This window comes from Sorex fumeus, unplaced genomic scaffold, assembly GCF_029834395.1.
Source record: "Sorex fumeus unplaced genomic scaffold, SorFum_2.1 ptg000002l, whole genome shotgun sequence".
NCBI classification, from domain to species: Eukaryota; Metazoa; Chordata; class Mammalia; order Eulipotyphla; family Soricidae; genus Sorex; species Sorex fumeus.
The window spans coordinates 43,624,819-43,648,179 of NW_026606059.1; positions in this window are offsets into that span (position 1 = coordinate 43,624,819).

Sequence of the window (23,361 nt, forward strand, 5' to 3'; positions counted from 1 at the left end):
CACCAATCCTGTAACAGGTATATAATATCCCCTTCTAATTTTTTTCACACCTCTTGTCACAAAGTATATTTATATGTTTACTTATTCATGTTCTAGGTTACCTTAAATATAAGTTAAATTCCTATTATCTGTGAGTATAATAGACATAGAACAATGCCTGGTAATTTGTCGGTGTTAAGTATTTATGAAAAGAGAATAACGGACAATTAAAAATGATATAAAATAAACGAAATCTCATATTTGTTATTAGCCCTTATATAACAAAACTGATACCTGATAACTGACATATCCAAAACACAAGTCCTCAAAATAATGTCCTTCTTCAAAGTTTGGCCCAAGTTTGTCTTTATAAGTTCTAATACAAAATTCTTGTTCTTAGGACTACATTTTTTCCAGTATGCCTACACATTATTTATCACCAATTCATCATAATTAGCATATAATACCTGATATACTATTACTAGAGTTAGAATTTTGGTTTAATTTACAATCTCAATGGATATTAGAAAATTCTCAATACATAAAAATACATAATGTGAAATTCTTGGGGAGACCTCCAACTAGTGCTCAAGGGACATGGGGTAGGGAGCCACTGTCAGTGACATTCAATCAACTGAGCCATTGGGTTAATGCTTAGGCTCTGTAATATCAGGGACCACTAGCATATGGACCCCTTGAAGGACATATCCTGTGATGCTCAAGAAACTTCAGGGCTATAACTGGAGATGCACAGGAGGCCATATAGTGCTAGGCATTGAACGTTGGTGGTTCTCTAACCTTAGTGCTATCTCCTGTTTCTCATTATGAAATATTTAAATGTATAAAGACAATACCAATGTTAAATATGTGTGTCATTCTTTCATGACCTCAGCACGTTGATCCTATTGTTTTAGATTCTTTAAGACTTCATTATAATAATTTAATAATAATTATATTATATAATATGTTATAACTTCATTATAATTATGATAATCTCATAATCCCCTATAATAGTCATAATGCTTATATTGAGAATAATAATATACAAGGATAAAGTCTTTTGCTTGAGATGACATATAATAAGTACTGGAGAGGAAATTTGAACTAAAGTTATTCAGAGAAACCTATAAATTTAGGCAAAATAGAACCATTGTGCCTTATTCACATAGTAGAAAACTTTGTTGTCCCGATTTTTTAGATAGGGAATGCAGTTATAAATAGACAAAGTGTCAAATATTACACTTCTATCAAATTTCCTTGCCTAAGACTAACATTTTTGATAGGATTTCTCTGAGAAAGATTCTTGAATTCCCAAGGCAATTATATACTGAAATTTTATTAATAAATCTAGGAAGAGAAAATACAAATAACTTCATGGAGATGTCTATAAGAACAGAGATGAAAAACTGATATGAATAATATCTCATGGGAGAAACTGTTAGAACTGAAATTTGGTAGTCTAATTGGACTTTTTTGTGAGAACATGACAGTCCTGAGAGTCATAAACAGGTTATATAAAAATCATAAAAAACTATTAGCTTATTCCTATCAACATCATAACCCGAGCGATAGCACAGCGGTAGGGCGTTTGCCTTGCACGCAACCAACATGGCCGACCCAAGTTCGATTCCTCCGCCCCTCTCGGAGAGCACGGCAAGCTGCCGAGAGTATCTTGCCCGCACGGCAGAGCCTGGCAAGCTCCCCATGATGTATTCGATATGCCAAACACAGTAACAACAAAGTCTCCAATGGAGACATTACTGGGCCTGCTTGAGTCTTGAGATATCACTGCTTGAAAGATCCAGGTCAGTTAGAACCTATTAGTTTGAAATCAGGATAGACTGAGTCATGCCCAAAATGGCACTGAATTAATAATCATGTGAAGAATGTCAAGTGGTCAAGTGAGTTGAAACAGAAACCTTACTTATTCTATTATTATTATAATAGAGAGTTGTAATAATCTTTGCCATGGAAAAGACACCAAGTATTCAATGAAAATTGAATAATGTAGCACAGTGTTTGACATTGCTGCCCCACTTAATAGAAACATCATGTAGGAACACCAACAGACAATTATGTAGGTCTGGCAGAAAAATCACTGAAAATGTGGAAAATTTAACAGTGCGTAGAGGTCAATATCAGATCATAAAGGATCTTGGAGATATGGGGCAACATGGAGTCTAAAATTTTCCTTTCTATTCTTCGTGTGAGAGACTCAAGTAAAAAGATTAATAATCAATGTCTCTCAGAGAGCCCGGCAAGCTACCGAGAGTATCCCACCTGCACAGCAAAGCCTGGCAAGCTACCCGTGGTGTATTCGATATGCCAAAAACAGTAACAACGAGTCTCACAATGGAGACATTACTGGTGCCCGCGCGAGCAAATCGATGAACAAAGGGAGGACAGTGTTACAGTGCTACAGTGCAGTTCAGATTATCTAGCAAATGCCTTTTGTCTTTAGATGCTGACTGTGTCAGGGAAGAGTGTCTTATAGCATGTTTATCAGATCTTCAATCAAGTCTCACAGGAGGAAGTCATGCCTCCAGGGAAAGGTGGGTCTAAGGGGAAAGGCAAGACCACTTTCCACAGGTTTGGTTCAGACTGAAACACCAAAAGGGGTGCCAAAGAGTCAAGGAGCACTGGGAGAAAACATATCAGCTTACAAAATTAGGCTGGAGGTTCAGCATTTAAAGGTACAACTTCTCAATCCTATTTAGTAGCAGTGCCAGCATCAGCTCTCTATAAATCACTTTCCTAGGGGGTCAATTTAAACATAGATGGAACAATAGAGAGAGGCAGAGAGAGAGAGAGAACCATAACATTAAGGCTATTGCCATATGTTTCTCATAGAAAGAAACATTTGCAAACATTTACAAAATAATATTGTTTTTGCAATAAAAGGACTGTAGCTTCCCTTAAACTGCTGAGTGACACAGTTTAAGAGAAACAGAAAGTTTTGAGTGGGAAACATATAAGCTGGCCATTGAGTTAAAGCTAAGAATAAGATGAAAAAGAATTTTTTAAATGTAAAACATTATAAGGCATTGAGATAGGAGTGTGCAAAGAATTGTACAGTACAGGAAGATAAATTAGGGAGGCATTCTCTTTGACCACTTAAAGAGAATCCAGGAAGAGAGACAGGGCTGACTGTGAAGGGTTTATATATTAACAAAGGGAGCCAATTTTTCAGGAGAGAATGAAGGTCAACAGTGGTAGAAACCAGGATGATTCCACAGGGGAAGCCAAAGGACATGGAATATTCTTAATATATGCTATTTCCCTGTGTACATAAAAGTATTTTACTGTATTTTAAAAATATATTCTAATAATCTATTAAAATATGAGGATATAAAACATTTTACAGATGATGCAATTTTCCTTACTTTTCACAACAAAATCACACCATTATAGAAATATTTTAAACTAACATATGCAATATATTGAGGCACAGCACTGTCCTCCCATTGTTCATCGATTTGCTCGAGCAGGCCCAGTAACATCTTTATTGTGAGACTTGTTGTTACTGTGTTTGGAATATTGAATACGTCATGGGTAGCTTGCCAGGCTCTCCGATGCAATATATACTTTTTATTAAATGAATTTTTATAAGAGACAGGGCTGGAGCGATAGCACAGCGGGTAGGGAGTTAGCCTTACAAGCGGCCAACATGGCCGACCTGAGTTTGATTCCTCCGCCCCTCTTGGAGAGCCCGGCAAGCTACCGAGAGTATTCGATATGCCAGACACAGTAACAACAAAGTCTCCAATGGAGACGTTACTGGGCCCGCTCGAGCAAATCGACGATCAACGGGAGGGCCTTTATAAGAGACCAAATTGCTAAAATTCTTTTTTTCCCAAAAAGGGTTATAGAGATATGTATGAAGAAGATAGAAAGAGATTGAGAAAATACAGATAAGTAAAAAATGTTTAGGATGTATATATATATATATATATATATATGAGCTATATATACACACGTGTATATGAAGCTATATATAAATAAAATAGATTTAATTATAAAGGTATATAGATACCTAAAAGTATATAGTTTATTATAATAATGTAAAAGGCATGGATGCACACACATAAATATATAGAGAAAGCATGTGCCAGCTCTGCATATATATATATATGGGCTGGAGCGATAGCACAGCGGGTAGGGCGTTTGCCTTACAAGCGGCCAACATGGCCGACCCGAGTTCGAGTCCTCCACCCCTCTCAGAGAGCCCGGCAAGCTACCTGCCGAGAGTATTCGATATGCCAGACACAGTAACAACAAAGTCTCCAATGGAGACGTTACTGGGCCCGCTCGAGCAAATCGATGATCAACGGGAGGGTCTTTACCTTTTTACCTTTATATATATATAGATATATATATATATTTTACTGGTAGATTTTCTTTAGAACAATGAAAACAATAAGAGCTATCTCACTGTTTAATTTAATTGAATCACTGTGATTACAAGCTTTCATATTGGAGTTACAATAACACAATGATCAAACATTCATCCTTCCACCAGTGCCCAGTGCACATTGCCCGCCACCAATCTCCCCAGTATACCCCCCATTCCCCTCCTCCCCCTGCCTTTGTGGCAGACAATTTCTCCCATGCTCTCTACTTTTGGGTATTATGGTTTGCAATATAATATACTGAGAGATTATCATGTTTGATCCTTTATCTACTTTCAGTACACATCTCCTGCCCCGACCAATCCCTCCAAACATCTTTTTTGGTGATCCCTTCTCTATTCCAGCTGCCCTCTCCCCCAGCTCATGGCTATCTCACTCTTTCTACCTCTGTAATTTGTAAGATTGCTTGCACCGTGTGAGTTGGAGTAGGTCTGTAGATAGAGAAGAATAGTAGATCCCAGAGTGAGGCAAAGTAGGACTGACAGCAGTCATTGGAAGTCTTCTGTAATTAGGAAACAAATGGTGGCTACTTTTGTCCTCTAATGTATAAACTTTGCTGCTGCATAACAGATGTACCTGTCTCCTACCTATGGATTATGCTGATGGTGCCATAGTACAAATTCAAAAGCTTCTCAGCATAAACAAACTTTTCAAATGTGTCTTCCACTAGAGGTTACTAGAGCCACACCTGCAAAGAAATATCAGGTGTTTGACAAAACACGGGTTGGACATTTCTGTTAGGACTTTCGCATCTGAAATAACTACCATTAGCTCTATGATCTCAGCTAAATATCTATTCCTCCAATCCTGTTTCTGTCTCGACTGTCCTTTTCATATAGCGTTAAGATATATACAGACTGATTATCATAAGACTGATATCACAGCGGGTAGGGCGTTCGCCTTACCCGCGGCCAACATGGCCGACCCGAGTTCGATTCCTCCGCCCCTCTCGGAGAGCCCGGCAAGCTACCGAGAGTATTCGATATGCCAGACACAGTAACAGCAAAGTCTCCAATGGAGATGTTACTGGGCCCGCTCGAGCAAATCGACGATCAACGGGAGGGCCTTTACCTTTACCTTATATATATAAGATATATACAGACTGATAAGGCAGAATCACAATACTCAGTACACAGAATAAACTTTTCTAACTTGGTGTCATTTGCTCTCCTCTTTCCAAAATTTTCTGATACAATATCAATGTATCCACCCATGTGATCAAAGAACAGAAATCAGAGTTTTATGTATTGTATAAAGAACAAAAAAAAAATTAGACAATCTCCAACACTACAAATTTTCATTTAATAAAACTAGTATCCCTGACTCATCCTGAATCCCACTAATTCTGAGAAGCAAACAGGACCTCTAAACAACAACTTTTTAATTTTTCATAATTACAGTAAATCTTTATGGTCAGTTTCTCATGGTGAGCCACTCTCTGAATATCAACTATAGTAAGTTGTACATACATTTTTTCATTTGTGTAGACCCAAATTACCAAATATTAACAATATCTTATGACTAAAACTACTTTCACCTTTGATGTAGATTATTACACTTTAAATCACTTACATAAACAAATTTTTAAAAGTTTGTCTTCGGGGCTGGAGGATAGTACAGTGGGTAGGGCATTTGCTTTGCACATGGCTGACCCAGGTTCGATTCCCAGCATCCTATATGGTCCCTTGAGCACTGCCAAGAGTAATTCCTGAGTGCAAAGCCAGAAGTAACCCCTGTGCATCGCTGGGTGTGAACCACCAAAAAAAAAGAAGAAAAAAAAGTTTGTTCTCATTGTTATTCTTAATTTAGTTTCATAAATATGCAAAGCTAACTATTCAGACACTGGCATTAGTGCAAGCAGGAGACAAAGAAAGAGAGAGTGAGAGACAGATACAGAGAGATAGAGAGAATTCCTGTGCTCCCAAGGAATTTACAGTTCATTGGTAGAAACTACACATGACATAGATGTCTTCTGGACACAGTGAGACTCAAGACTTATTAGGTATTTGGAGATAAGTGTAGGTGGCTGAAAGTATCGGTTGGAGAGCTTTATCAAATATACACTCTGAAAAAATCGAGGCAGATAATTCTGACCATAAGGAGTGAGCATATGATTTAATTTGGGGGTGGGTCAGCAAGCATATTTAAATTTTTGGTAGGATATTTCATCACTTACTTTTTGTAGTATAAAACTTGTGACAATGAAAGTCAAATGGAGGAAAATCTAACCATCTTCAAAGCAAGAATATGAGATAGCTTTTGGAAATGTAAGCATTTGACTTCTCACTAGGCAATTTGCCTAGGCAATTTGCACTAGGCAAAATATCCTTATGGAGCAACTGGCATGAGGATGAAGGGGAAGCTTAGCATTTCACTAACAATGGGTAGCCACGCTGTCAAGTCTAACACTGGTGTCTGGCAGTGGCTGAGTTTTGGAGTAATATTGCCAAGTGTGTCTCTATCAGCTTCTAAAAGAATAATTCTGGTGTGTTTTTCCTGGTTGTCCTTCACAGTGAGATATCCTTCTAATTTGTGCTTATATGAATAACACTTTTTTAGCCTTTACATAATTATGTGAATTATGAAATTCTGCTACTAAATTACTTTTCTCCTTTAGTTAGGCGAAGTTGCTTTTTGCATCCAAGAAACCTAATGATGTAGGTCATTTATTAGATGTAATTAGAATATGGCATTAGAGCCTTTTATATTTCTTTAGTACTAAGAAAAAGAAAAAAAGAAAAAAGGAAAAAAACACTGATTCCTATTGCCAAAGTACAAGAAGAAAATTAAAGTTGAGAGGTTGTGTCACTTAAAAGTTAAAGTTACTGTCTAGAGCTGAGCCACCTCAGAGTACAGAAAGTTACCATAATGTTATAGTTTTAATTTTATTACTTTAAAAATTTTATTTATCTGAAGATTTATAAAAATCGATTATGCATAAAAGCACTTAGATCCATGTCTAGATATAATAACTTCTCTGTCAGTGTCAAGTACCAGTACAACTGAGCAATATTGCTGAGTTCTTGAAACTTACTAATGTCAGGACTAAACTCAAAGTGTGAATCTGTCTGACTTTAGAGGCTGGTCTCATCTGTAATTATCTGCTAATTAGCAAGCCTCACATTCCCTGAGCACATCATTTTCCTCTCAGAGTGAAAGTCTAGAAATAATTCATGCTTCTGTTTTTCCTGATTTATCCATATATAAGTGAATAGGTAATTTTGATAAAATATGAACAATAGCATCTTACACTTATTGATTCTAGGTATTAGGTTATTTTAGAGAGTATTCCAGTTAATATTTAAAATGATGATATGAATAACTTGCATTCATAGGGAGTTTGAAGAGGTGAATAATTAGCATACTTCTGTTTTGCCCAAGTTTTGACTAAGTGAGATATACAAAAAAGAAGTATGACACTTCTGTTCTGAAAAATCAAAATAAATCAGCATTGCTAATAAATCTGGTGCTAAAAATATCCTTATTTATTTTGGAAACTGAACTTTTTTGCACTGAACTTGATATTTATTTTTAAATGATTCAATAAGCACATACCATTAAGGAGGACCTAAGTTCAGACAAAGAGGCTCTAGAACACTATTTAGTATCTTACTAGAATTCAAATTCACAGACTAAAGACTAGGCACAGGGACTTTTCAATGGAATAATTCCCTACCCAATCCCTGATAGAGGTTCCCTCTACTTTCTCTCCATGGCCTTTTGTATAGCATTTCTCATGCCTTAGCATAGTATGTCCATAATTCACAATTCTGAGAGCAACTCTTGTCTTATTCTGTGATGTTTCTCTTGAGGCTCAGTGTCTAGTCTAGAATTTACCCTTTGGAAGGTCATTCATATAGGTATAAGCTCTCATTTAATGCTCAACATATATTTGAGTATCTACCTACCAGCCAATTTTGCCAGAGACACACAGGTGGGAACTTAGGCACCAGTGGGAGGAGGTCCCTCCAAGTGGGATGCACAGATTCCTGCTGGGTAAACAAAGTGCTACTATTTAGCACTAAGAATTAACAATAGAACCTGGCACTGATTTCGATGATGATCTTTGTCAAATCTGATTCACTAAGCAAATGATAGTGTATCTGTGCCTGACACAAATTTTCAAAAAAGTCACAGCTGACATAATTTTGTTTTCTTTTTCCATCTTTCCTTTTTGCTCTTCATCCTAGATGAGAAAGTAACAGGATCCTTTGTATATACAACAACTTTGATCTGATCCCTGATATCCCTTTCTGCTCTTTCCCCTCCCCTACACACACATAGACGCACATGGATACACAGACACAGACACGGACATGGACACAGACAGACAGACACATGCACACATGAGTTTATGAGGTTAATGCGTATCCACTGAGTCATAAAAACTTTGTTTGGGGCCTGGAGAGATAGCAGAGCGGGTAGGGCATTTTCCTTGCACGCGGCTGACCTGGTTCAATTCCCAGCATCTCATATGGTTCCCTGAGCACTGCTAGGAGTGATTCCTGAGTGCATGAGACAGGATTAACCCCTGTGCATCGCCGAGCGTGATCCCCCCCAAAAAAACCCAAAAAATATATAATAATAAATAAAACTTTGTTCCCTTCTATAAGCATGTAGGCTGAGATGACTGATGACTGTTTATATTAATAAATAAGTAGACACAGACACATTAAAGTGGTCAGAGGACCAGAGAAGTAACACAATTTGAGGTATTTTCCTTGCATGTTGCTGACCAATGTTCAATCCCCAGAACCACATATGTCATTGAGTCCTATCAGTAGTGACCTTTAATCAGAGAGTCAGAAGTCAGTCTGAAGCCCTTGCTAGGCATGTTCCCCCAAAACAAAATAAAATGATATAAATTTTTAAAAGGATGAGAAAATAGACAAAAAACTCTTAGTCTTGTTATCCCCATTGATCAACGATTTTCTCGAGCAGGCCCAGTAACACTGTGAGATTTGTTACTGTGTTTGGTATATCAAATATGTCATGGGTAGCTTGCCAGGCTTTGCCATGTTGGCGAGATACTCTAGGTAGCTTGTTGGGCTCTGTAACAGAACTCAAATTAAATTTAAGATAAGGACTTTTCTTTAATCCTGATATATTAATATTTCGTTCTTTTCAATTCTACTGTGGTAAGTCATTGAGAAAAGAATAACAATTGAATAGAGTTAAAGGGGTGGTGGGGAGAGAAAATGAAAGGTCAAAAAAAAGAAGGAAGGAAGGAAGGAAGGAAGGAGGGAGGGAGGGAGGGAGGGAGGGAGGGAGGGAGGGAAGGAAGGAAGGAAGGAAGGAAGGAAGGAAGGAAGGAAGGAGGAAAGGAAGGAAGGAGGGAGGGAAGGAAGGAAGGATAAAATACTCTGAATCAATTATCAAGGAAATGCGAATCAAAACAACAATGAGATATTATTTCTATCAAGTTAGATTGGGACACATCATGAACAAAACAACTTCTGTTGGTTCGGATGTGTGGAAAAATTAATCCTCATTTATTTCTGATGGAAATACCAACTGGTACAGCTTTAAAAAAACAATTTGGACACTTTCAAAATAACTAGGAATTTAGTCCCCATATGACTTTGCCATTCCACTGGGCATCTTGGTATTTACCACAAGGGTCCCAAAACACTATTCAGAAAAGCCATTTTCATTCCTAGTCTATCACAGCACTATAGCACAGCGGTAGGGCGTTCGCCTTACAAGCGGCCAACATGGCCGACCCGAGTTCGATTCCTCCGCCCCTCTCGGAGAGCCCGGCAAGCTACCGAGAGTATTCGATATGCCAGACACAGTAACAAAGTCTCCAATGGAGACGTTACTGGGCCCGCTCGAGCAAATTCACAATAGTCAAATTATGGAAACCAGGTGGCCAAGAACAGATAAGGTTTCCTTTCTTCCTGTATTCATTTCAGCACTGGTTGTTCTTGACCCTCATTAATTGTGGTGGGAATGTCAACTGGCCCAGCCATTTTGGAAAACAATATAACCATTGCTCAAAAAAAACTCGAAATCCAGTTTCCATTTGACAAAGCAATACAACTTCTGGACATATGCCCTGGGGGTACAAAAACACACAGCAGAAACACCATCTACACATCTGCATTCATTGTAGCACTACTCACAGAAGAGAGAATCTGGAAACAGCCCGAGTGACCAAGAACAGACAACTATATAAAGAAATTATGGTACAACTGCACAATGGAACTCAGCTGTTAGGGAAAATTAGGTCATAAAATTTATCATGTTGAGTGAAATAAGTCAGAAGGAGAGGGTCAGATATACAATAGTTGGAAATTACCATAAAGCTGTAGCAGGTGGAGGGTAGTTAAGGTAGAGAGGGGTACACTATGACAACATTATTTGGAAATGATCACTCTGGATTAGAACTGAGTGTTAAAAGTAGGTAAAGGAATATACATGATAACCTTTCTGCATCTGTATTGTAAGCCATAATAACTAAAATGAGAGAGAATGAGAAAGACAGAGAATGCAGGTGCCTACCTTAGAGGCAGGCTGGGGTGTGGGTTGTTTTGGGGGGGAGAAAGGAAAACTGGGGACATTGATGCTGGGAAAGAACATAGTGGAGGGATGGGTGTTGAAACATTTTGTGACTGAAACCCAACCATGGACAACTTGGCAATGCTTTATCTCATGGTGATTCAAAAATATTTTTAAAAATATTAAAAAATAAAAAAACTGACGACTAGATGAAGAAATTATGGTTTATATATACATAGTAAAATGCAACTTAGATGTAAGAAAAGATGAAGCTATCAAATTTGCTGCTATATGGATGAATCCTTGGAGGGAGTGGGTTGACTTTCCCTCCATGCTCTGAGAAGAACCCTGGTAGCCGAAGACCTCCAGAACCAGCCACAGCCATGCTGAGACGACCACTAGCCACATGTCCAGACAAGCCTCATGCATGAAGGAACCGGCAGAGAAACCTAGGAATGCTGGTCCCAGGGCTGAGATCTCCAAGCCTGCTTGGATCGGAACTGGGCCTCCACCACCCAGATTCCCCATCTTCCAGTAGGTAGGCGTCACACCCACTAGCTGCTGCCGGCACCAGGTGGTCCCATCAACGGCCAAGACCCAGAGACTATAAAATCCAGCTCCTGGAAGCTTGCGACCGCAATTGCGGCCTCGCTACATCTTATTATCTCATTTTTGGAGAACCCAGCAGGCCATCGAGGGTGTCCTGCCTGCACGACAGAGTCTGGAAACTTCCCGTGTTGTACTCAATATGCCTAATACCAGTAACAATGATGGGTCTCATTCTCCTAACCCTGAAAGAGCATTGAATATGGCTCTTTTAAAATCCCAGGACTAGAAAGAAGGAGACGTTATTGGTGCCTGCTCGAGGCAATCCACGAACAACAGGATGATCATGATAGTGATGGATGAATCTGGAAATTATGATGCTGAGATGAAGTTAATTCAGAAGGAGAATAACCAACACAGAATGACCACTGTCATAAGAAAAGAAGATAAAAATTACTCTTTGATCCATGGTTTGCAAAACAAATTTTACATTAGTGTAATAAAACTAAAATTAACCTCCTTATACTTCTCAAAAAGAGTTATTTAGTCTATTATCAATCAGAACTAATATATATATATGTGTGTATATATATAAAAATCACCTTAAAAACAGTGACTCAATTTATATTATATATAATTTGTGTATATAAAAATAAATATTTATATATAAAACATATTTATTTATATCTTATTTTTATACATTAATATGTTATTTAAAATTTGAGTCACTGTTTTTAAAGGAATCATTTTTATTTTTTTCTTTCTAAGCAGTAGATCACAATAATGAAGTTAAAATATTCAGTAAACCATGTTGTAAGCAGATACATTATCATCCAGAATTTGTTGTTTCATTATAGAGCTTAGACAAAGTACTGCTTTTATCATTCTTAAGGTCACTATGTTTTCTTATTGGTGAACGGTAAAGCACTGGCTTTAACTGAGAGCTGCCAACTATATAAGGTAAGCACTAATAAAAAGAGTTAGCTTCTGCTGTGAATCTTTGGTATGAAACAATGACTTTTCTGAGATAGTATAGATCTACATGGCATTTTCATCTAAGTACTTTGAAAATATGTTGTTTCTTCAGCAATTTTACACAAAACATCCTTATAACCCATGAATACTTGGTACTTCACCTAATATTTTCACATTGTAGAGAATTTTTTTCCTTAAACTTCATGAGTAAGCAAAGGTTAACTTTAACCTTTACTTCAAAATGTCCTCACTTATCTCAGTTTTCATAAAATTGAGAGTTAAAACTGAACTAAAACTGAATTCTGCTAGATTTCACTTTGACTTACAGGAAATGTTGTGACTGGTCTGAATAGTCTCCAGTCCACTAAAATATTTTCCATGTCTACAATAATACTGGTTTTTCTATTTTAATTTTTGTATTTACAGGGGTAACCTTTTAATTTCTTCAATACTTTCTTTGAAATTATTGTACAACTGCTTGATAGCAAGAGACAAAGCTTTGGGCTTATACTGGCTTTTGAGATGACTTCACTGTCAGTATATATTTTAGCTTTGATTTAAAGAGAGAAATACACAACTCTATCTTTAGTGATATATGGGTTTTTTTCAGACTATGTATTTGGTATTTGAACATTGCTGTGTCTCAGAGAATATGGAAACCAGAATTAGAAAATGCAAGAGAAAGAACAGTGGTGACCAATAGAAAAATCAGTATATACGCAATACTTACTGATTAAATGTGTTCATGTGTATGACAAGTCTTGTGATGTTAGATTAGTTCCAAACTAATTGTAACAGTAATATGAGAAATGACTGACTTTTGGATATAGAAAGATTATAGTGGGAAAAGCACATGCCTTGCATACTGCCAACCATAGTCTGATCCCTAGCACCCATATGAACCCTATCAAAATTGGTCCCTGACTGCAGATTCAGGGTTAGTCTCTGAGTACTGCTGGGTATTGCTAAAAAAAAAAAAAACAAGAAAAGAGAAAGAAATGGTTGATTATAGATCACCACACAGATAAAACAATAATGAAAAATAAAATTAAAATTTTATGAGAATAACTAAAGTGTAATCAGATGATATTAAGTGAGTACATATTGTTGGAATAATGGCACTGATAGATTTAATCAGAGCAGTACTTCTACTTAAAATTAAATCTATTAAAAGAATAAAGCCTGCAAAACACCAAAAGCAAAGCACAGTAAAATAAGATATGCTTGTTCTCTTGATCATGTATTTATGAGTCAGCCTGGTATCCAATTTCAGGTCTAGGTCTTCCCTCATGTGTATTTTGATAAACTCTGGAGCAACAACCACTCTAGAAATGTGTTCTCACAGGGAGCAAAAATTCTAAAATCCTCTTTAGGAATAGTTGTAAAATTTTTGTCTACTAAACCTTGCAAATACAGAAATATTGAGGAAACCTCTTATAAGAGGAACTTCAAATGATAATAAATTGGACTATAGGGTTAAGTTCAGTCATACAATATATAAGATTTCCCACAATATATAGGATTCAGGTTGTCACAGATTACAAAGCATACTGGAGCCTAAACATAGCCCCATTCCAAGAATTAGGCACCACATTAATTTAAATGCCTATTGTTCTTAACCTGATAAAAAAAAACTTCTAGTATGATTCTGAATTCTTAATTAGAATATTATTAAGGTCGGTAATAGGCCTTAATCAGTATTGAAGTCCTAGTATTTGCCATATATACATACATATATATGCATACATACATACACACAAATATATACATATATATGTATGTGTGATGTACATGTAAACAAATTAAAAATGAATGTAAATAAAAATTTATGTACATAAAGAGATTAAAATGTTTGAAACCCTTTTTAAGTAGTATTTTTTTCTTTTTAAGTGGCTAATGAACATCATTATTGAATAAAAATCAACAATATAATTTTCTAGTTGATTCAAGTGCTAATTGGTATAAAAACAAAATAAAAACTCCAGTGAGTTTGAGCAGTATAAAAAGAGATTCTGAATAATACAGTAAGTAAATAATCAAAAACACAAGATGTAGATTTTACAATGTTAACTGAAAACTTCATAAAGTAAAAAGAAAATATCTCATTCATTTGCAAGACACCTGGAAACTACTGAAGTGGAGTTAATGCTTTCAGAAACAGTAGTTTCTATAGTACTCATGGTACATTTTAAAGAGCACCATTTTAGGTTCCATGGAAGATGAAAAATGAAGACATTCTTTTTTTTCTTTTTTTGTTTTCTTTAATATTTTTAATTTTATAAGGTACTTCATAACATTTGACTACATCCAATATTCAGATACCAATCCCACCACCATTACACCTATCCACAACCATATTTGGGATGTTCCCATTCCAAGCCCCAAGCCCTGTCCCAAGGCACAACCGAAATAATATATTTTGTATTTTCTGTTATGGAAAACCACTAAAAATGCTACAAAGAAGTATCCATAGGGGCAACAGTGTGAAGATTGTTCTATTTTGACAGGGGCTATTAAGACATTCTTTAGGATATCACTAACATGTTGTTAAAAGCTGAGTAATGTGAGCTTTTGTGTGTATATATGTACATATATATCAGATATTTATATATGCATTTATCTATATATATATGTATTTCCCTCTATGATTGCTTGCCTAGTATTTGAACCCCATCAAATGTGGTGTGGTACTCATGGGAATGGACAGGGAGTGTTTTATGATGTGTCCAGGAATAGGTGCACTCGTGAGTGAGGCTCAGTTCGAGCGTGTGGGGAGACACCTTGAGCATGGTGCAAGTTGGCTTCTAGAGGTTTTCGGCTGCCAGGGCTGGATCCCTTAGGTCGGGGAGAGCTATCACCCATCCCTCTCTGGGGCACTCCAAGGAAGACACATTCTTAAGAAACAGACTTGATAAGTATTAGAGCTGTGCCCCAGAAAGAAAGAGTTATGGAAGAGAAAATGAATTATCATGTCATTCAGGCTATTAATGAGAAGAAAGATTAAATTAAATGTTACTAACTGTAGATAGATTATGAAAAAGGCGTAACAATAAAGTTTTATGTGAGTAGAGGCACAAAATAAAACTTTAATATATGAAAGTTAAAATCATTGAATTTCCAAGTCCTCCTTTCAAAACATACATTCCTTTCTGTGTTCTTGTGTTCTTTAATTCATGGTGGAATATTATATTCTACTTACTATTCCAGATGAAAAACTTGAATTCTATTCAGTAATTTTCACACCATGACAAAGAAATATGGTACTGCTAAATTAACTATTTGTAGCACTGTACACTGTCCTCCCGTTGTTCATTGATTTTGCTTGAGTGGGCAGCAGTAACATCTCCATTGTGAGACTTGTTACTGTTTTTGGCATATCGAATATACCACAGGGAGCTTGCCAGGCTCTGCCATGCAGGAGGGATACCCTCAATAGCTTGCCTATCTCTCTGAGAGGGATGGAGGAATCGAAACTGGGTCTGCCACATGCAAGGCAAATGCCCTACACACTGTGCTATCAGAAATTATTAATGCTAGGATCACAAAATTAACTATTTGTACATTTTTAAAACTGTAGTTGCACCTGAGGCTTAAAGTTGAAATATATCTGCATGTAGGAAACAGGATATTTATAGAGGGAATTAGGGAGTATAGTAAGAATAGAGTAGAAAGCATATAGGTTAAAAAAATGTTATGAGGAGGAGTAGTATTCCACTAATGGAAAAGTAAAGTTATTATGGTCATGTGGTTTAACACTTGATCAATTGATCCCCCGTTATTCATCAATTTACTCGAGCGGGTACCAGTAACGTCTCCATTCATCCCTGTTGCGTGCTAGTGTAGCCCAATGGCATCTGTTCGTTCAAGGAAATTGCAGAGCCTCATTCAGGGTCTTGACAAAGAAGTCTGCCCATCTTGTAGGTGGGCATCCACGTGATCTTTTGACGTCCCGTGGAATCCAGTCAGTACTTGCTCTGGTCCAACGATTGTCTGTAAACCTCATTATGTGTCCAGCCCATCTGATTTTTGATGCCTTGGCAAATGAGACAGCGTTCCTGATTCTTGAGCATTGCCGGAGATCAGAACTCCGGATTCTATCTCTCATTTGAGTGAATCCTGATATTCCAAGCATAACTCTTTCAATTCCTCTTTGAGAGGCCCGAAGAGCGTTCTTATCCTGTTTTTGTAGGGCCCAGGTCTCTGAGGCATATGTTAATGCAGGAAGAACAGTGGAATTGAAGAGATGTGCTCGTAGCTGGAGGTTCTTTTTCCTCTTAGTTATTTCTTCAACGTTCTTGAAGGCATTCCAAGCCACTCTCTTCCTCCTGCGCAGCTCGGGTGCCGGGTCATTTGTCATGTTGACTTCTCGACCTAGGTACACATTGCTGTTGCATTCGGAGATGGTCGTTCCGTTGAGAGTGAATGGGGCGTCAGGAACAAGGCTGTTTCTCATAAACATTGTCTTCGTAAGATTCAGCTGTAGTCCTACCTTTCCACACTCACGGTCAAAGTTGGCCAGCATTTGTGCCGCTTGGCTGATGTTTGGTGTTATTAAAACAATGTCTTCAGCAAAGCGGAGGTGGTGTAGTTGCCGACCATCTATCTTCACTCCCATTCTTTCCCATTCCAGTCGTCGCATGTTGTTCTCGAGGGTGGCACTGAGGAGTTTTGGTGAAATGGTATCACCCTGCTGAACCCCTCTCTTGACATGGATGATTACTTCTTTGTAGATTGGTGAGATCCTGGTAGTGAATCCGTAATACAGCTCAGGGAGGACCATGATGTATTGAGTTCGTATGCCCTGATTGGCTAGGGCTTCTATGACTGCTTCTGTCTCAACAGAATCAAAGGCCTTCTTTAAATCAATGAACGTTAGACAGAGTGGCATCTTGAACTCCTGAGAAACCTCAATGAGCTTAGAAATTGTGTGAATATGGTCGATGGTACTAAATCCTTTTCGAAATCCGGCTTGTTCACATGGTTGTCCTTCATCTAGTGTTCTGCTAAACCTATTCAGGATGACTCGAGTGAACAGTTTGTAGATGATAGACAATAGGCAGATTGGGCGATAGTTGCCAATGTTGTGGATGTCTCCCTTCTTGTATAGTAATACAGCCCTGCTGGTTTTCCACTGGGATGGAACCTTGCATTCAGACAGCTAGTGTGTGAAGAGCTGAGCCAGTGTATTGATGAGTACTGATGGTAAGTTTTTCAGGTGCTCAGGTGTTCAGGTGTTCAGGTCTAATCTTGTCTGGGCCAGGTTTCTTTACCGACGAGATGGCATGTTGGATTTCGAAAGGGAGAACATTGGGAATGGCATATCCATCATGCAGAATGTAGTATGTGGGCAAGTTGACATGGCTATTAAAGAGATCTGAGTAAAAGTCATGAATAATCTTCTCCATTGCCCTTCTGGAAGATGTGATACATCCATCAGGATGTCGGACGGCAGTCATCTTGGTCTTGTAGTTGGTGAAGGACAGGTAGGCATTATAAATGCTTTTCCCGGCTTCTGCTGCATCTACCAGCACCACTGCTCTCCTGTCTTTGAGGTCATCATTGATGGCTTCTCTGCATTGTTTTGCCAGCTCGGATGTTCGCTTGTGGTTGCCTGAGGCATGTCCAAGCCACGTTGGCGAATAAGTTCAAGAGTGTTCGAAGAAAGGCGGTTTTTTGTGGTTATCTCTCTCTTGGCATTCCTCGCACAATCATGGAGGTGTTGAATCATTTGATTGTATTCCTCATCAATGTTGTCAATTATGGCATTTTCCCATGTTGCCACAACAGTGCCAAAGAGCTCCCTGTTGGTGGTCGTTCTGGGAGTTCTCTTCTTAAACTTTGCATTCTTTTCTCCTTGTTCTGTGAGGTAGAATTTTGCACGAAAGAGACGGTGGTCTGATCCCGTTTGGAATTTTGTGACAACAGCAACATTGGTTAGGCAAAACCGCCAATTGAATATGATGTGGTCTATTTCATTGAAGAATCGTCCACCGGGAGACTCCCATGTCCAACGTTTAGATTCAGCCTTTTGTAACTGTGAGTTACCACGGAAGGTCTTGGTTGACATGATGAACTCAGACAGTCTGTCACCCTGTTCGTTCCATTCTAGGCCATGGGTCCCAATGTGGAGTTCATCAGCTGATCTTCTTGATCCTATCTTGGCATTAAAATCACCAACAATGATCTTGTAGAAGGTGTGATCTTCTTTATAGAACTTCTCCAGCTCCATATAGAACTTCTCAATTTCTCTTTCACCATAATTGGATGTTGGTGCATAGACAACAAAGATAGAAACTGCCGGCAGTGAACCTCATCTATTCAAGTGTAATCGTCTGATTCAGGTTGTTAGGCATTCAAATGAATCAATGCTCGTGGCTAATTTTGTGTTGACAAGGATACCGACACCACCGACGCCTCTTTTGTCACATGTTCCAAGGAACAGTTCTTTTCCAGTGTCGAAAATGGCGTGATATGATTGATGTCTCATCGTTTCGGTCAGACCAATGATGTCGTTCTTGATCTTTCGCGCTTGTACCATCAGGTCCTCGATGGATGCATCAGATGCCAGTGCACGTGCAATAAAAGTAGAGACAATCCTTTTTGTCTTTCTTTGTTTTGGTAGCCTATTTCTGCCTTGGGATTTTATCAGCTTCTCCTTCCACATCCTTCTCGACTCTGCCGTATTCAGGGTCAGGGGAATGAGATCTATTTTTTACTGGATTTGGCATATCAAATAGACCACGGATAACTTGCCAGGCTCTGACATGTGGGTGGGATATTTAAGGTACCCTGAAAAATTAAATGAATGTAAATAAAAAGTCGCATGGCCACAAATGCGGCCGCGTGCTCCCGGGAGTTTGGTGTGATAATCTCTGGATCCTGGCCGTTGTGGTTTATATTATATACTCATGGGCTGGAGCAATAGCACAGCAGTAGGACATTTGCCTTGCACACAGCCAGCCCCACCGAGCCAGGTTTGATTCCTCCACCCCTCCCGGAAAGCCCAGCAAGCTACCGTGAGTATCTTGCCTGCACGGCAAAGTCTGGTAAGCCACCGGTGATGTATTGGATATGCCACATACAGTAACAACAAGTCTCACAATGGAGGCTGGGCCCGCTTGAGCAAATTGATGAACAACAGGAGGACAGTGCTATAGTGCAATATATACTCATACATTATTGCCTAATAAAATAGCATAATTATGATATAGATATGATAAAGTATAATGATTACATATATTATATATTATGCTTGCACTTTCAATTTCATTACATAGAAGTTTAGATCTCTTTGCTGCATCAAAGTCTAGGCAGTTCCCATTTGGTGAAAGTGATTAAAGGTTACTTAATGTTACCCTCAACTTTACTGACCTTTATACAGGTTTGTTTCTTTGTATAGTTTATTTTCCTTTTCTCACAGCATTTACTATAGAAAATATTCTATTGTAAATTTCTTCCTAACCCTGAGAGTTGTAAATCTTGCCCCAGCCCCATGACACTTTAACCACCCTGTAATGTCTTTCTTGAGGATCTACAAGCCCATCCCTCTGAAATGCAGTAATTGAAGGAGGATAGGCCTTTGTAGGAGGATAGGACTCTAGCTCGATGAACAATAATTAGCAAACACAGCTAGTCTAATCGTATAGCCTAACCTTTCCCTGATGTATTCCAGTATATGTCTGCTACTTCACACCAACACTTAAATATAACCTTACTTTTTGTTTCAGTAGAGTTCAGTTTAATTTATCTCCTCTATTGCAATAGTCTTTAAAGAAGCTCTTTGCTTATTTAACTTATCTGGCACAATTTTTGAGACATATGATACTATTGTTAAAAAATATGTTATTAAGTAGCTTACTAGTACATCTTTGTGTCCAAAACAAAAGCCTGTGGGTTGAGCAAAGTAAAGCAGGTGAATTCCAGTATGAGACAAACATCATGTGAGTCGTCAGCTTTTAGAACAAGTAGTTGAATATGAGGTCAGGCACAAAAGTGAAGCACAAAGCAACTTGAGGAATGGTCTTACACATGATTATATGAATACTTACAAAGGATGTGTGTTACATTGGTACACTTAGGACTGGCATTGATATTTAAAAAAAACACCAAATGAGATTTATATTATGACAAATATTCATCAAGCTTAAAATCTCTGAACTGAAATTTAATCATCTCTCAGAAAACTCTGCCATTCTGCCTTAGTTTCTGATCAGGTAAATGCATCAACACATATACAGCTCCCAAATGAAACCATTGAACGCTCTAATTTTTCCTTTCCTCTTTCCCTCTCATTTCCAAGACACCTCAGAGGACCAAACTTGGGAAAATACCATTTAGGTGATGCTTTTTAGGCTAAGCGGCTCATGCATGTAAAGCTCAATTTTGTAATCGTAATGAAGTCTCAGATCACTAAATATTAATGATTCTCATGTTGTCACATTTGAGTTCCCACCAAAGACTTATCTCTTCCACTTCCTTTCTGGATTTGAAAACAAGAGGAACATTTTAAGTTTCTGAACTTAAATGAGACTATTAAGTCCAGATTCTAGATATAGGAGTTATCATATATACATATATTTATTAGCCTTTCCTGGAGAATGGGGTTGTGGGGCACAGATGAGGGAAGAAATCACTATTTCCAAAAGGACAAAATTCAGATTTAGGAGTTAAAAAATTTCTAATGGATTGCAGGAATTTTAAGAAGCTGGGTCCAGGATTTAAAGCCAGGCATTCTAGCCTCCAAAGCTTGGACATTTAGAAAGACCCTGTGCTGTTTGACTTCATTGGGTAATTGCTTCTTCTTCCAAAGGCAATTTTTCCCCCTACCTCTTTATCTTGCTTCCCCAGGGATGCCAGAGTTCATTAGGATGCTGTACATTTAGCTTCAGGTGAACAGTTAGGTATTTGATTGTCATGTATTTGTCAGAAATTTGGGTTAGCTTGCTCTTTCTAGTAAAATTCTTTCTAGCAAAAGTCCTTCCTCTCGCAAAAATTCAATATAAACTGAAAGGCTGGAGAACAGGATTAGAAAGGTTGGAAAAAGAAACTAGATAACTATGAAAGATCAGTCCCAATAAGCTCATATTTCTTTCTCATCAGAGATCTTGTGAAAGGACCAGATTGGCAGGAATGAAAAGAAAAATCCTTTTTGATTAAGCTCACATGTATAGTATTATCTCTTCAGAAGTGTTTATGAAAATATTCACACACAGTAAAACTTGCCTCCATAGACTCACTTTTATTAAATTTCTTCAGCTCTCCATCAAATTTTAAAATCCCTGTCGATTACTCCATCTCTACATAAATCATATCCCGTGTCCATCAGACTCCAGCTTAGATGCAATTCTCACCAGTTCCTGGTAATTTGATATAGAGCTGTGTATCATGCTGAAGAGGCAACTTATCCTGGGTTCCCCCACTCGTTATTCAGAGGCAATTGCCTTATTTCACGTCTTCATGTAGGGGAGTATAAGAGCTTAGATCCAGAGAAAGAATTAAAACCCACTGGAAGATTTTCATGAAAAATTATTTAGGTATTATTGACTCATTACCTGACATAAATGACATCTCAATCACTATGTCAAGTTCTCAGAGTCTGTACTTGATTTCTTTATTATTGCATTGTCCGCACCCTTCAGATATTTTGGATCCTTTTAATTTGACATGGGTTAGTGGAGTGGCATTGCTGTTCTAGAGAATAAGGGAATCAAAAATGGCACGGGGCAAAGAGAGCTCTATGAATTTCAAGAGCCAAAATTTGATAATAGCCCTGGTTTTCACTCTCAAGGACTAAGTCAGTTTTTAGGTAGAAGGATTTTTGTGATAAATAGTAGGTTATAATCCTTAAAGGTTTATGGAATAAAAAATGATAAAATATATATCTCCCAGATATACCCTCATTATCTGATAATTAATTTTTCTGTTATTCATTCAATAAACTAGTAATTCAATAATTAACAAAAAAAGAGCTGAGGATAAAAAAAATATACCGGTGGAGTGTATATGTGAGATGTGAGAGTGGCAATTCAGACACAATTCTTATCTCATATTTTAAGAAAAAAAAGTGTATTTACAAAAAAAAAAACACTTCAAACAGACGCATTAATTTTATCACCTGCCTGCTACACAGCAATCCATAAATAAGGCAAATATGGTTTACAGTAACTTTTAAAACTTTTAGTTCAAAGAGATCATGGTCATGATGTATTTCCTTTTCTTGAATATAGTAGAAGTTCCACATGACTGAGATCACAGTTTGGTATATGGATTTGATATTTCTTCCAAAATTGGGTAAGACAAGCACATTTCTTGGTACAAATGTTTGTTTATTGTTTTTCAAATGGCACAAATGCTTGGAAGCACACAGTTGAGCAAGCAGAGAAGATTCAGTCCTGGATAGTTGGGTAAATCATTAAAAAAACAAAAATTTAGTTTTCTAACAGATAAAAATCCTTACAATTTTATTGTCCTTTATTTTATGAGGTTGAAAAGAAAGTAAAGCATTACATTTTTTTGCCCTAATTTTTTTTGTTTTATTAATGTATTTTCAGTGATCAGGAACAGATACACCTGTGGTAACCTTCCTCAAGTCACCACTCAGACTCTATGACTCCTTGGACTCTAGAAAAATGTTACATGGGAATGAACTACTCTTCCTGTCACTGTCAGTCTATATCTTCTTTCTTCCAACTTTCATTTCTGACTCCCTACCAAGGTGGTCCTCCTCGATACCTTCTGTTCTGGTGCAATCAGCTATCATCCTGGGTGCTGGAATCAATTTTAATTCTACAACTTCGCTGGCATGAAGCTTTTACATCTCCTCACTTTATTTCTGTCCCATAAAGTTAAGATTACAAAGGATCCTGAAAGAGAAGAATTTTTTCTTTTATGCTTGCCCTACAAAGATGACAGGCAAACTATAGACTTTCAGGATGGGTGACCCCCATATCCA